Source organism: Typopeltis vanoorti, chromosome 3 (assembly GCF_054136105.1).
Source record: "Typopeltis vanoorti isolate ZY-2024b chromosome 3, IOZ_Tvanoo_1.0, whole genome shotgun sequence".
In the NCBI taxonomy this organism is placed as follows: Eukaryota; Metazoa; Arthropoda; class Arachnida; order Uropygi; family Thelyphonidae; genus Typopeltis; species Typopeltis vanoorti.
Window position 1 is genome coordinate 11963800 of NC_143551.1, and position 12757 is coordinate 11976556.

A 12757-nucleotide genomic window follows, 5' to 3' on the forward strand; every position below is an offset into this window, starting at 1 on the left:
GGAAAATAGTTCCACTGCATAAAGGTGGTTCCAAGACTGCTGTTGTAAATTACCGACCGATTAGCATATCAGGAATCATTGTCAAGGTCTTAGAGAAAATAGTCAAGAGGAAAATACATGATTGGATAGAAGAAAATGGGATACTGTATCGGGGACAGCATGGTTTTGTGAAGGGTAGGTCATGCCTCAGTAACTTGCTCACGTATTATAACACAGTGACGGCTGAACTGGATAAGGGTAATGGGTTTACGGTGATTCTACTGGACCCTGCCAAGGCCTTTGACAGGATTCCACATGGAATTCTAATCAGTAAATTGCAGCATATGGGAATGGACATAGGGTTGGTGAGATGGATAGGAGGGTGGTTGACGGAGAGATATCAGAGAGTGGTTTACTCGGGAGTAGAGTCCACAAGACGGCCTGTGACTAGTGGTGTGCCACAAGGATCTGTTCTTGGACCACTGCTGTTTAATTTGTTCATAAATGATATAGGAAATGATCTGAGAGGAACAGTACATTTGTTTGCGGATGATGCGAAGTTGGGTAGGGCAATAGTGAATGCAGATGACGTCAAAATTTTGCAGGATGATTTGGATAGATTGGAGGTCTGGGCTAAGGAGAATGGATGTCAGTTTAATGTGACAAAATGTAAGGTTATGCATTTTGGGATGAAAAGATTGGCGGCAGTTTACTGCATTGGTGGAACCCTGCTCCAGGAAATTGATGAGGCACGAGATTTAGGAGTGTTGGTGGATAAGGAATTGAAATTTAGGGGACACATTGCAAAAGTGACCAAAATAGCTCATCAAATCACTTGGTTGCTGAAGAATACGTTGACAAGCAGAGACAAGCAGGTTATTGTTCCTCTCTATCGAGCCTTAATAAGACCCCATCTAGACTACTGTGCTCAGATTTGGTCACCTAGGTTTCTTCTTGATGGGGAGGAGGTGGAGAGGATCCAGAGGCGAGTGACCAAGATGATAGCAGGTCTGTGGAATGAACCGTATGAGAACAGGTTGAGGATTTGTGGGTTGCAAAAATTGGTTGATAGGCGGAGGAGGGGAGATATGATTGAGACATTCAAATTACTGAAGGGTTTCTATAAAATTAATTCAGAAAATATTTTTGAGAACAGGGCTGGTTGTGGGAGGACTAGGGGACATCCATGGAAACTGGGCAAAAGTGTGGTTAGTAAAGGTGTTAGAGCTGGGTTCTTTACTTTTAGAGTAGTGAATGAGTGGAATGCGCTCCCTGAGTCTGTAGTGGATGCTGTGACAGTGAATGAGTTTAAGGCGAGGTATGATAGATACTGTATGAATGTCAGATAGTTGTGATGAATATGATTTAGGGCCTCCCTCGATGAGTCTAATGACTCCCTGGAGTTGCCCGTAATAATAATAATAATAATAATAATAATAAACTTGATACATTGTTACAGTAAACAAACCCACACTCATGTTTAAAATATTGTACAAGATTACTTTCCCTGCTATGATAAAAAGTTATCTTCATATCTTGCTCCAGTAAGTTTTTTTCATTTAATCTTGAAGCTAACAATTCCGATGATTCCTTTGATAGGCCCAAATCTCTTACTAAGTCATTCAATTCCACTTGAGTAAAACGTTGCAGTCCAGAACTAGAAATTAAATTTTCATTGTCTAAATCAACATCCGGATCTTGCTCCTCAAGAACATCTGGCATATCCTGATCATGCTCGTTCTCAAGTAAAGGAAGTCCTTTATAAATTGGCACGGCTATTTCACTGGAATGAGCAACTGGCCGAATTGCTGAGTCAAGATTTGGATACACAATTTTTTTCTTATTCTTCTTATTATAACCAGAAGTCTGAATAAACAAAAGTAGCAATCATCTACGTGATTTTTCGGTTCACGCCAAATCATTGGAATGCCAAAAGCTAATTTCTGGCGTTTTCCCTTGCTCCACTATCATAAATTTTCTACACATGACTTACACACTTTATTTGGAGCCCATGAATTGTCCTGATCTGCAAGTTTTACGTCAAAGTATGCAAAGTACACTTTCTTAACGAAATCAGTGATATTTGTCCTTTGACTGGGAACAGTAAAGCTGCCACAAATGTAGCAGAAGGAATCTACACTAGTGACACATTTTCGAGTAGTAAACATGATGTATTTTCTTCACTGCTGGCTAACATGCAATTAACAAGACAAAAAAAAACCAGAGACTTTATTGAAACATTATAAGTGCTCATCATACTTTCACAATCGATTAACTATTGACTGATTTCGATCGTTCTTTGTCCGCTATGACGTATATAGCAGTCATTTGTTTTAGGCAGTTGTCATCGCCTACATTTCATCACCTAAATGTATTAGGTCGGTTATCAGCCTCTCTTGCATTCAAAGCGCCAGTACGTGCCGTTGCAGGTTCTAACGCATTTATTCGTTTACTAACAAGCGGGAGCGGTGAGCGCTCCAATTCTGATCTGCGCACCACTTTGAATAATAGGCTATATCTTCGGGAATTTTTCGAATTTCTTGATAAAAAGTTAGGAACAGATTTTTAAAAGTACATACTTTCAGAAAATAATATTAAAAAATCGATTTTTTTGATCCTCTAAATAGTACTGCCTCCATAAAACTATCAAAAACTTACAAATTAGCAAAATGAAAATGCCATAGAGGAAAAACCTGATGTGATAGAGAAAAATGGGTTTGATATTAGAAATCAGCGCACCCAAATTAGTAAAAAACAAGTGTCAGATCATAATCAGCAGAAAAAAAATTTTTTTTTTTGTTGGCCAGTGTTATTAATATAAAAGTTTAGGAAAAATGGCAATGAAAACCAACATTGTCTTGGGAGCTGCACAGAATAGCTTTGGCAGCCACATGTGGCTCGCAAGCCACATTCTGCCCACCGTTGGTATATGCAAAAGAGTTATGACATAAGAGCGAGCATCTTGTAGTGATCTGTTTTCCTATTTGAAGTCCAGAAGTGAGGACAACATATTTCATGATAACGACTTGGATATGGTTGCAAGACATCATTTAGTTGATGAATTCAGGTGGTGAGCCATCATAAAACTAGAGGCCAGCCAATGTCAGGTGGAGGTATCCAGATTGTTGCATGTGAACCTTTCTGTGGTTACAGGCTATAGAACCAAGTCCAATAGTCACAAACAGTTTCCTGGAGATACAGTGAAGGAAGGCCACAGATGACAATCACAGTTGGTGACTGATATCATTGATTATCTGCTTGCCAAAACAGAGGTACTCTCCCAAATCAGCTGCAATCCGACCTGCTATTGGCAATAGGAACATTGGTATCTGCTTCCACTGTGTGCAGAAGGCTTCACAAAGGTGACCTGTATATTAGGCAACCAGTAATTTGTGTGACATAATCGGGAATCAGAAAAGTACTTATCTATGGTGTACCACACAAGTCCCGATTTGATCTACAAAGCCATACCAGGAGAGCTCTGATCTGGAGATAACCAGTAACACATTATCGTTCCTCTAATATCCATGAAAGGGACATTTATGGTGAAGATAGTGTGATAGTTTGGAAAGGCATCTTATTGGATTGATGCACTGACCTCTATGTGATTCCTAGCAGAACCATGAATGCCGCTTATAGAGATGAGGCCCTAGATCCCTATGTTTGTCCATATGTAAGTGCGATAGAGAAGACATTTATCCACAAGATGATAATGCTCATCCTCATTGAGAAAAGCTCGAGGACCAATATCTTCAAGAAGCAACTGTTGTACATATGGACTGACCAGCCACATCTCCTAACCTTAATCCTGCTAGTTTATTTAATGGTAGTGATTCACAACACAGAATGATAAGAAAATAAAAAATATCATTATTTTGCTGGATATAATAGAAGCAAAATAATGATATTTTGCTGGTATTATATCCAGCATCTTCAGAGCACAAGAATAGTTTGTCACAGAACACAAAACAAAAATTTGGTATAACAGTGAGACTAGTTTAAAAAAAAAAAATTGTAATGGTCAATGCAAGTTAACTAAAGTCTTAATCGGCACCATCTATTGTTGGATAAAGAGAAAGAAAAAAAACAAGTATTAATTAAGTATTAAAATGACTGTCTCCCAGATTTTTAGTAAATTAATACAGCCATACTTGTTGAGGTTTGGAGTATGTTTTAAAGCTGAAGCTGATTTCAAAAACAATTTTCAAAAACAATGTGTTAAAAGGTATCCAAAGCATGGTCTGCTAGATCTGACTTGTTGTAACGATAATGCCAAATGTCTTTTTTATGTTCTCCAACAGATCTGTCTGTCTGTCCATAGTAAACCAGGTCACAAGAAAAGGGTACCTCATATATTCCTGAATGTGATAAAAAAGAGAGTTTGTCCTTAGGTGAATAAAGGAGGTGGGGGGGATTGCCAATTTGCCATATAATGTGCCAGCCTGTTTGGCCGAGAGGTTAGCATATGCACTCTCCAGCCAAAAGGCTGTGGTTTTTGAATCACGCCGTGGGCATGGATGTTTGTGATTGTCTATCAAAACACTAGTAATGATGATGGTTGGCATTAGATAGCATTAGTGTAGTTGTGGTTCATTGTAGTTGGTGAATTGAGTGGTGGAGACAGAGTTGTAGAGTACATGCCTGCCCTCCCTCGATGAGTCTTTGGACTCCCTGGAGGTGTCACATAATAATAATAATAATAATTTAAATATGGTGCATAGCTGATATTTATTAAGCACTCTAGATGCGCCTTGAATGTGTATGGGATCATAAGACTTTTGTGTAGTCTTGTGTAATTGGCAAGGGAGGGAATTTCTGGGGGGGTGGGGCATTTAATATATTTTCTATTCTAAGGGAATTAAATGATTTCCCGTTGGGGTATCATTTAATTTCAATTTCTCCACTAAACTCCACAGCTGGCACAATACATGTGGGCAGATAGCATTCTCTAGGCACATACCAAACTCAGACTCATCCAACAGACTGCCAGATGATAAAGTATGATTCATCACACCAGTGAATGCATATTCACTGCTCCAAAATCAGCAAAACATCCACAAGGGTAACTCCAAGCATCAGGTGGAATGGTATAAAGCTCACTAAGACAGTTAGACTTGTATGTAGCTGCACAGCCATGGAAACCCATATTCTTCATCTCTCAATGAACAGCTGTGGTGATGGCATATATATATATGTGTGTGTGTGTGTGTGTGTGTGTGTGTAAATAAGATTATTTACCTTGGGAATAATGTATATTAGGGTTACCAAGTAATTTTATAAACTTGGTTATTTTATTCCTAATCCCAAGTAAGCAAACAGTTAAGTTTGTGCCTGAAACGTAGTTCAAGTCTAAAGGTGGTGCAACACCAGGGCAACTCATTGTAAAGGTGGGTAAAGCTCTGATAACTATTCTTAGTATTTTCCATAATGTAAAGCACATCTCACTAAGAGATGTATACTGCAGTACATTGCAGTATACATCTCTTAGGATGTATAAGAGTGAGGTCTCCTCAGTGAGTAGCTATACTCACTGAGAAGACCTCAAAAAAGGTTGAAACCGGTCTGGGTAGTGACCCCACCCATAATGTACTGCAATATACATCTCTTAGTGAGATGTGCTTTACATTATGGAAAATACTAAGAATAGTTATCAGAGCTTTACCCACCTTTACAATGAGTTTCCCTGGTGTTGCACCACCTTTAGACTTGAACTACGTTTCAGGTGCAAACTTAACTGTTTGCTTAATTGGGATTAGGAGTAAAATAACCAAGTTTATAAAATTACTTGGTAACCCTAATATATATACACACACACACACATACACACACACACACACACACACACACACACGAGGAATTTGATGATGAAGATGTGAAAAATGATGTGAACAATGCAAAAATCTAAACTTTCATACATAACATTGCTTGCAGAGGCATTTCGAAACTTTAGCAAGTGTTTCAACAAAATAGGAACTTTTTCATGCCATGCACTTCATCACTCGGCAGTTGATCAGGGGAGCTGCAAAAGGCAGAAAGTTCCCAAAGTTAGTTGTTGAAAAGGTGTAATCCTATAATAATGCTATGTTTAAAGTCAATGAGCTTTCAATGCAGTCAATTTTAATGCTAATGTTGGTCAATAAAGATTGTGAGACTGTGTGCTTCCTTTTATACGTGTATAAGCCACGTTGTGACATACATAGCCATATCTACTGTACAAAGGGGTGGTGTCCAGGTATATTTAATCAAATTGTGTATTCTGGAATAATGAGGATATATATATATATATATATATATATATATATATATATATACAGGATTTATGGTACATAAAAAATTCATTTATTAGAATAAATTTTTTCTTTAAGTATGCACAGAATAAAGGATATGGCATTATTGAGAAACATATATCTACAAGATATCCAAAAACTTCTTGCAAAATATCTGAGCACCGTTATGAATAATTTTTCTGAATTCCAGAAAAGCTACATATGAAAGTTTAGATTTTTGCATTCTTCACTACATTTTTCACATCTTCATCATCAAACTCCTTGTATATATATATATATATACACACACACACACACACACAAAAAGAATTTGATGACGACGATGAAAAATGAACTCCTCATATATATATCATCATCATCATCAAATTCCTGCGATATACCCTCAAGGGGTGTACAGAATATGATAGTACTACATGTCAAAAATTACATCATTACTAACTTCCTATCTACAATTTTCCTCCAAATTAGTCTGTTACTTGTTAAGACTCTAACATTATCAGATCTTACATGTCTATCGTCTAAAGCACTTTGTACCGTATCAATCCACCTATATCTTGGTCTTCCTCTGAGTCATTTTGCTGCCAACCTGGCAGAGAACACTTGTTTTGCTAATCTTTCTTCGCCCATTCTGTTTACGTGACCATACTACCTGAGATTAGCTCTGCTAACGCATTCCTGGATGCTGACAATGCCAAGTTCTTTACGAATATCCTCGTTTTTAATATGATATTGCCATTGATGCCATCTGTTCACGCCTCTAATCTTTCTCAGGACTCTCATATCTGCGGTCTCTAGTCTTTGGTCAAGTGTTTTACTTCTGACCCAGTTCTCAGGGCCATAAGGTAAAACTGGTTTGAACACTGTCTTGTATACAGCTAATTTAGTGTTCCGACTAATTTCTCCCTTATTCCATATGAATTTATTCAGTTGACTTCCCACCATACCAGCTTTGCTGATTCTGTTGTCTATTTCTATATTTAATTTACCATCTTCACTAAAAATCATGCCTAAGTAGCTGAAATGTTTTACTTGATCCACAGGTTCTCCATTCAAAACACAGTTGACATTTTCAATGATTCTACCTATTTTCGTTGTCTTTCTCTTTTTATTGCTGACATTCATACCATATCTATTACAACAATAAATATATGAAGAGCCAAAGGCTTCAATTCGGCGACATATAACTTGTTTAAGTTAAGGGATATTACATCCCATATTGTTTCTTAGCCGAATAAGAAACTCAAAAGAGTTTCATGCCAAATATAGAAATTATATAAAGTTTGGCGATTCCAAGCGTAAGCAAATACCTGGATAGCAGCAACTGACCCTTAAGGTAGTGCAAGCTGAGGCAATTAGTAGCAAAGGTGGAGCAAGCTCTGATCACTATTCTTGATATTTACCCATAATGTGAACTTAGCTCCTAGGACCTGTATTACTGAACAGTAATACAGGTCCTAGGAGCTAAGTTCACATTATGGGTAAATATCAAGAATAGTGATCAGAGCTTGCTCCACCTTCGACATGAGTTGCCTCAGCTTGCACTACCTTAAGGGTCACTTGCTGCTATCCAGGTATTTGCTTACGCTTGGAATCGCCGAACTTTATATAATTTCTATATTCGGCATGAAACTCTTTTGACTTTCTTATTCAGCTAAGAAACAATATGGGATGTAATATCCCTTAACTTAAACAAATCTATTACAACAGTTATTCAATTTAGTCAGAGAACCTTGCAGACTTGTAGCAGATTTATTTAGAAGTATAACATAGTATGCATAAAACAAAGAGCTGACATTAATATCTCCAATTTTGATATCATGCTTAATACCACTTTCCTTCATAATGCGATCCATATAGATAATGAATAACAGAGCGGATAATGTACATTCTTGTCTCACACCAGATTTAACATTCAACCATCATCCTGTACTTCCTTCAATTCTAACTGCTGACTTACAACTCAAATAAAGACTAAGTATTGCTTGATATAATGCCCCATTAACACCATATAACTGTAGCGTATTGAATAGCTTCTCTCTTCGCCCTTGTCATATGCCTTTTCCAAATCGACAAAACTTAAACACAGATCTGGCCTGAATTCAGCTTGCTCTTCACCAAGCTTTTCTTCCACAATTCTTCTCAACCGTTTCTCAAGTATCCTTGCATAGATCTTGCCAGGAACACTCAGTAGGGAAATACCTCTGTAATTCACACATTCAGTTTTATTTCCCTTTTTATATATGGGTACTATGAGAGCTCTACTCCAATCATCAAGAATTCGTCCCTCTGTCCAGGCTTTCTGAACTATGCAGTGCAGCCACTGTAAGACTCTTATACCACCATACTTCAGCATTTCTGGTCGAATATCATCTACTACTGCTGCCTATCCACATTTTAAACCTTTGATGGCTTTTTCTACTTCAAGCATGAATATGTATTCCTGACTGCATGCCTGGTCAGTGTTTTTTACCACTGTGCTGTCATCACTGCTTGTTTCATTTAGCAGTTTTTCAAAGTAATTACTCCATACTTCAAGGATATCTTTTAATCCCGTTTTCATGTCACCTTTATCATCTCTAACTCCTTTTACAGCACTCTTTCCTCTATTCCTAAGCTTCTTCAACAACCTCCAGAATATTTTGCCACCTTCTTGATATTTATTTTCTCTATTCTTGCCAAAGTCCTCCCATGACTTTTGTTTAGCTAGTTTTACACAGTGTTTAGCTTTCTTACATTTGTCTCTGTATTCTCTAAGAGCACAAGCTGACTTATTTGCCAGGAACTTTTGAAATGCTTTCTTCTTTTCCTTCACTGCCTCTTTAACTTCCTGTGTCCACCATGGAGTTCTAATTTTTCTATCCTTGCAGACAACTTCACCACACGCCTCTCTAGCTGAATCAATCACGGCTTTTTTCAAGGCTTGCCACTGAATCTCCAAGGTTTGATTCCTGTTCTCAAACTCTTTCATTTTTTCTTCAATAATCTTTGTGTATGTTAGTCTACAGTTCACATCTGAAAGTTGTCAACTTTTATTCGCTTTAAAACTTTCTTACATATCATTCTTTTCAATATGAAATTCAATTTTATCCTGCTCAAGACTAAATAGTGATCACTTCCAATTTCAAATCCTCTTTAGATGCTGGTGTCCTGCACCAGGGAGAAAACATCACTATCAACTATAACATAGTCAATGAGACTTTTCTTATTCCTTGCCTCTTCTCTCCATGTGAATTTGTGCACATTTTTATGTTGGAACATGGTGTTAGTAATAACCAGTCCATGTCCTGAGCAGAAATTCAACAGATATTTGCCATTATTATTAGCTTTGCTCTTTTCTCCAAATTTTCCCAAAATATTTTTGTATGTCTCACAATCATTTCCTACTCTGCTATTTAGATCCCCAACAAGGACCAACTTTTCCTTTTTCATTGTGTCAGTTGCTTTTTCTAAAGCCTCAAAAAATTCCTCCACTTCTACCTTAGTAGAACCTTCTGTGGGACTATAGGCACTAATAAGTCTCATTGTCCAGTTCCCCATTCTCATATTTGCCCACATTACTCTACTTGAGACTGACTGCCATTCAAGAAGATTAGCCTTGTATATTGTGTTGAATACTATGGCTACTCCTTTTCCTTGATTGTCATTGCCTGAATATAACAGTTTGTATTTATTGCTCAGAAAGATCTCACCAGTTTTTGTCTTTTTTGTTTCAGTCACCCCTATTATGTCGATCTGGTACTTATCTAATTCCTCAGCTTGCTCCATTTCTTTGCTATTCAGGCTTCTTATGTTAATAGTACCGATCTTTAACTCTGGTGATGTTGAGTTGGGGTTTGTTTTCAGATTTGTTCCAGTAGCTGACTTTTCGCTGTTCGCCCTGGTTCCCTGGCGAAAACAACGGGGCCTTGTTTAACTGAGCGACGCCCCAGCCAGCATGAAATTTTGTCATGTCGTACCATCATTTTTTATTTTGGTTTAACCAATAAGAATATAATTTGGTCGGCTAAATCCCAAATTGGCAGCCTATCCTTGTTCGTTCAGTATCCAAGTAGATACCCAACAGGGTGCACCACGAGAAGGTGAGGATTGGACATTAGGTCAGAAGCCCTGGTCGGTTCTCCACATTCCTTTAAAGGCTATGTGGAGGTCTCCTCTCAGTTATACAGCTTTGACCCTTAAGCATTCCTCATATATATATATATATATATATATATACACACACACACACACACACACTCAACACACACATATATATAGACACACACACACACACACACACACACACACACACACACACACACGAGTAATTTGATGATGAAGATGTGAAGAATGCAACAATCTAAACTTTCATACATAGCTTTTCTGGAATTCAGAAAAATTATTCATAACGATGCTCAGATATTTTGCAAGAAGTTTTTGGAAATCTCGTAGATTTATGTTTCTCAATAATGCCATATCCTTTAGACTGTGCATACTTAAAGAAAAAATTTATTCTAATAAGTGAATTTTTTATGTACCATAAATCCTAGTTAGTGAGCTTTTTTTTTTTAATATAATAAACATTTAGTGATCAGAATTTAGGTATATTAACATCCAAAGTATTTTGTATATGCAAAGAATAAATTTGGTAGCTATAAAGAATTTGGTTTGAAAACTATCTGCATTTAAATCCCCAGCATTCTTTTGTAGGAATCCAGTACATATATCAATCACTTATGCAGTGGGATCATGAAATCTAAACACTTTCATAATTAAGGCCAATACCTTTATTGAAAGATTAGTATAAAGACAGATTTAAGTGTCAAATTTATGTCATTTTGGTGGGTTTTGCTACTATGCTAAATTCTTATTAGGTTCATCAACATCTTTCTTCAGTACACTGCTGGATGAATGCCTCTTCATGCATGCATCTCCCCACCATAAATGTCCACAACAACTTGTTATTTCATCATCCCATCTTACCACTGGTCTACCTGGTTTCCGATAACCAGTTTTCGCTTTGTCCATCTGTTGTCAGACAATCTCATCACGTGTCCTGCACAGCACCATATGTTGCCTGCTCCTTTTTTTTTCTTTTTTTTTTTAAACTAAGGCAATGCCCATTACCTTTGTTTGCTTCCTATACAAATATTATTCTTTTTATCTAATTAGGTTATTCTCAAAATCGCTCTTTCCATGTTTCTTTATGTTGTTTTCAGTTTCTCTACAGTCTTTTTTTTTTTTTATCAGACTCCAGGTTTCATTACCATAGGTCATTGTTGGGAGTACACACTAGTTGTAGAGCTTTCTTTTTTAGGCAATTTGGCAAATTGATTTTAAACATCTCTCTCTCTCTCTCTATGATGATTTAAAACTTTCCATCCTGCTGGAAAGTTTTAAATTTTAAATTTTTAAAAGTTTTAAACTTTCCATTCTAGCTGAAATTTCATTATCAAGTTTGCAGTTGTTTGTAATTATTTGTCCTAAATATTTGTATGAATTCGCTATTTCAATCTGTCTTTGATTTATTTCAATTTGTTTTTATTCTTAAGTATTTACACTATACATTATTTCTGATTTATCCATATTTATTTTTAGGCCTATATCCGAACTTACTTCATTTAATTCAATAATCATGTGTTCTAGTTCTTTTGGTGATGTTGCTATTAGAATGATATCATCAGCAAATTGTAGATTGTTTAAGTATTCTCCACCAATATTCAGTTTTCTCCCAGTTCAATTTTCTCATAGCATATTCAAGGACTGTAGCAAATAATTTTGGTGAGAAAGAGTCTCCCTGTCTTACTCCTCTTTTTAATTTCTTTTTATTACTGATGAACCTCTCTCATATATATGAGTTAATATGGTAATATAAATATCATCTAGTTCTATATGTTTTAAAGTTTCAAGCATTTTACTAGGTCTATTGAGTCAAAGGCCTGGCTGGCCGAGTGGTTAGCATATCCATTCTATCCGTGGAAATACTAGTGATGGTGGTCGGCGGTAGATGGCATTGGTGTAGTTGGGGTCAGTTGGTGGATTGAGTAGTGAAGACAGAGTTGTAGAGCAGGTGCCCTACCTCAATGAGTATTTGGACTCCCTGGAGGTGTCAAATAATAATAATAATAATCTATTAAAAAAGCCAAAGAAATTTGTATATTATATTCTTTTGTTTTTTCCATTACTTGATTAAAGCTTGTAAATCATCTAAAGTTGAGAAATATGTTCTGAAACCCTGTCTGTTCTTTTGGTTGATGAAAATTTAATATATTGTTTATTCTGCCATCTATAAATTTTGTAAATAGTTTATGAAAGACTGGTAGAAGGGTCATAGGTCTATAATTTCTTATGTCAGTTTTATTACCTTTCTTATATAATGATTTTTGCAGTATTCCAACTTTTGGGGATTCTTCCTATTCTTAAACACTCACTATACAATTTTGCTGGGTTTATATACAAGAGATCTCATCCATTTTTTAACATTTCTATTATTATTCCATGAAGTCAAGATT

General features: G+C 36.6%; 1 protein-coding gene across 8 annotated transcripts in view; it reads right to left on the reverse strand.

Moving 5' to 3' along the window:
• Positions 1 to 12757, reverse strand: part of Rint1 (RAD50 interactor 1) — a 221506-nt gene that overhangs the window by 101328 nt on the left and 107421 nt on the right. The window lies entirely within an intron of this gene.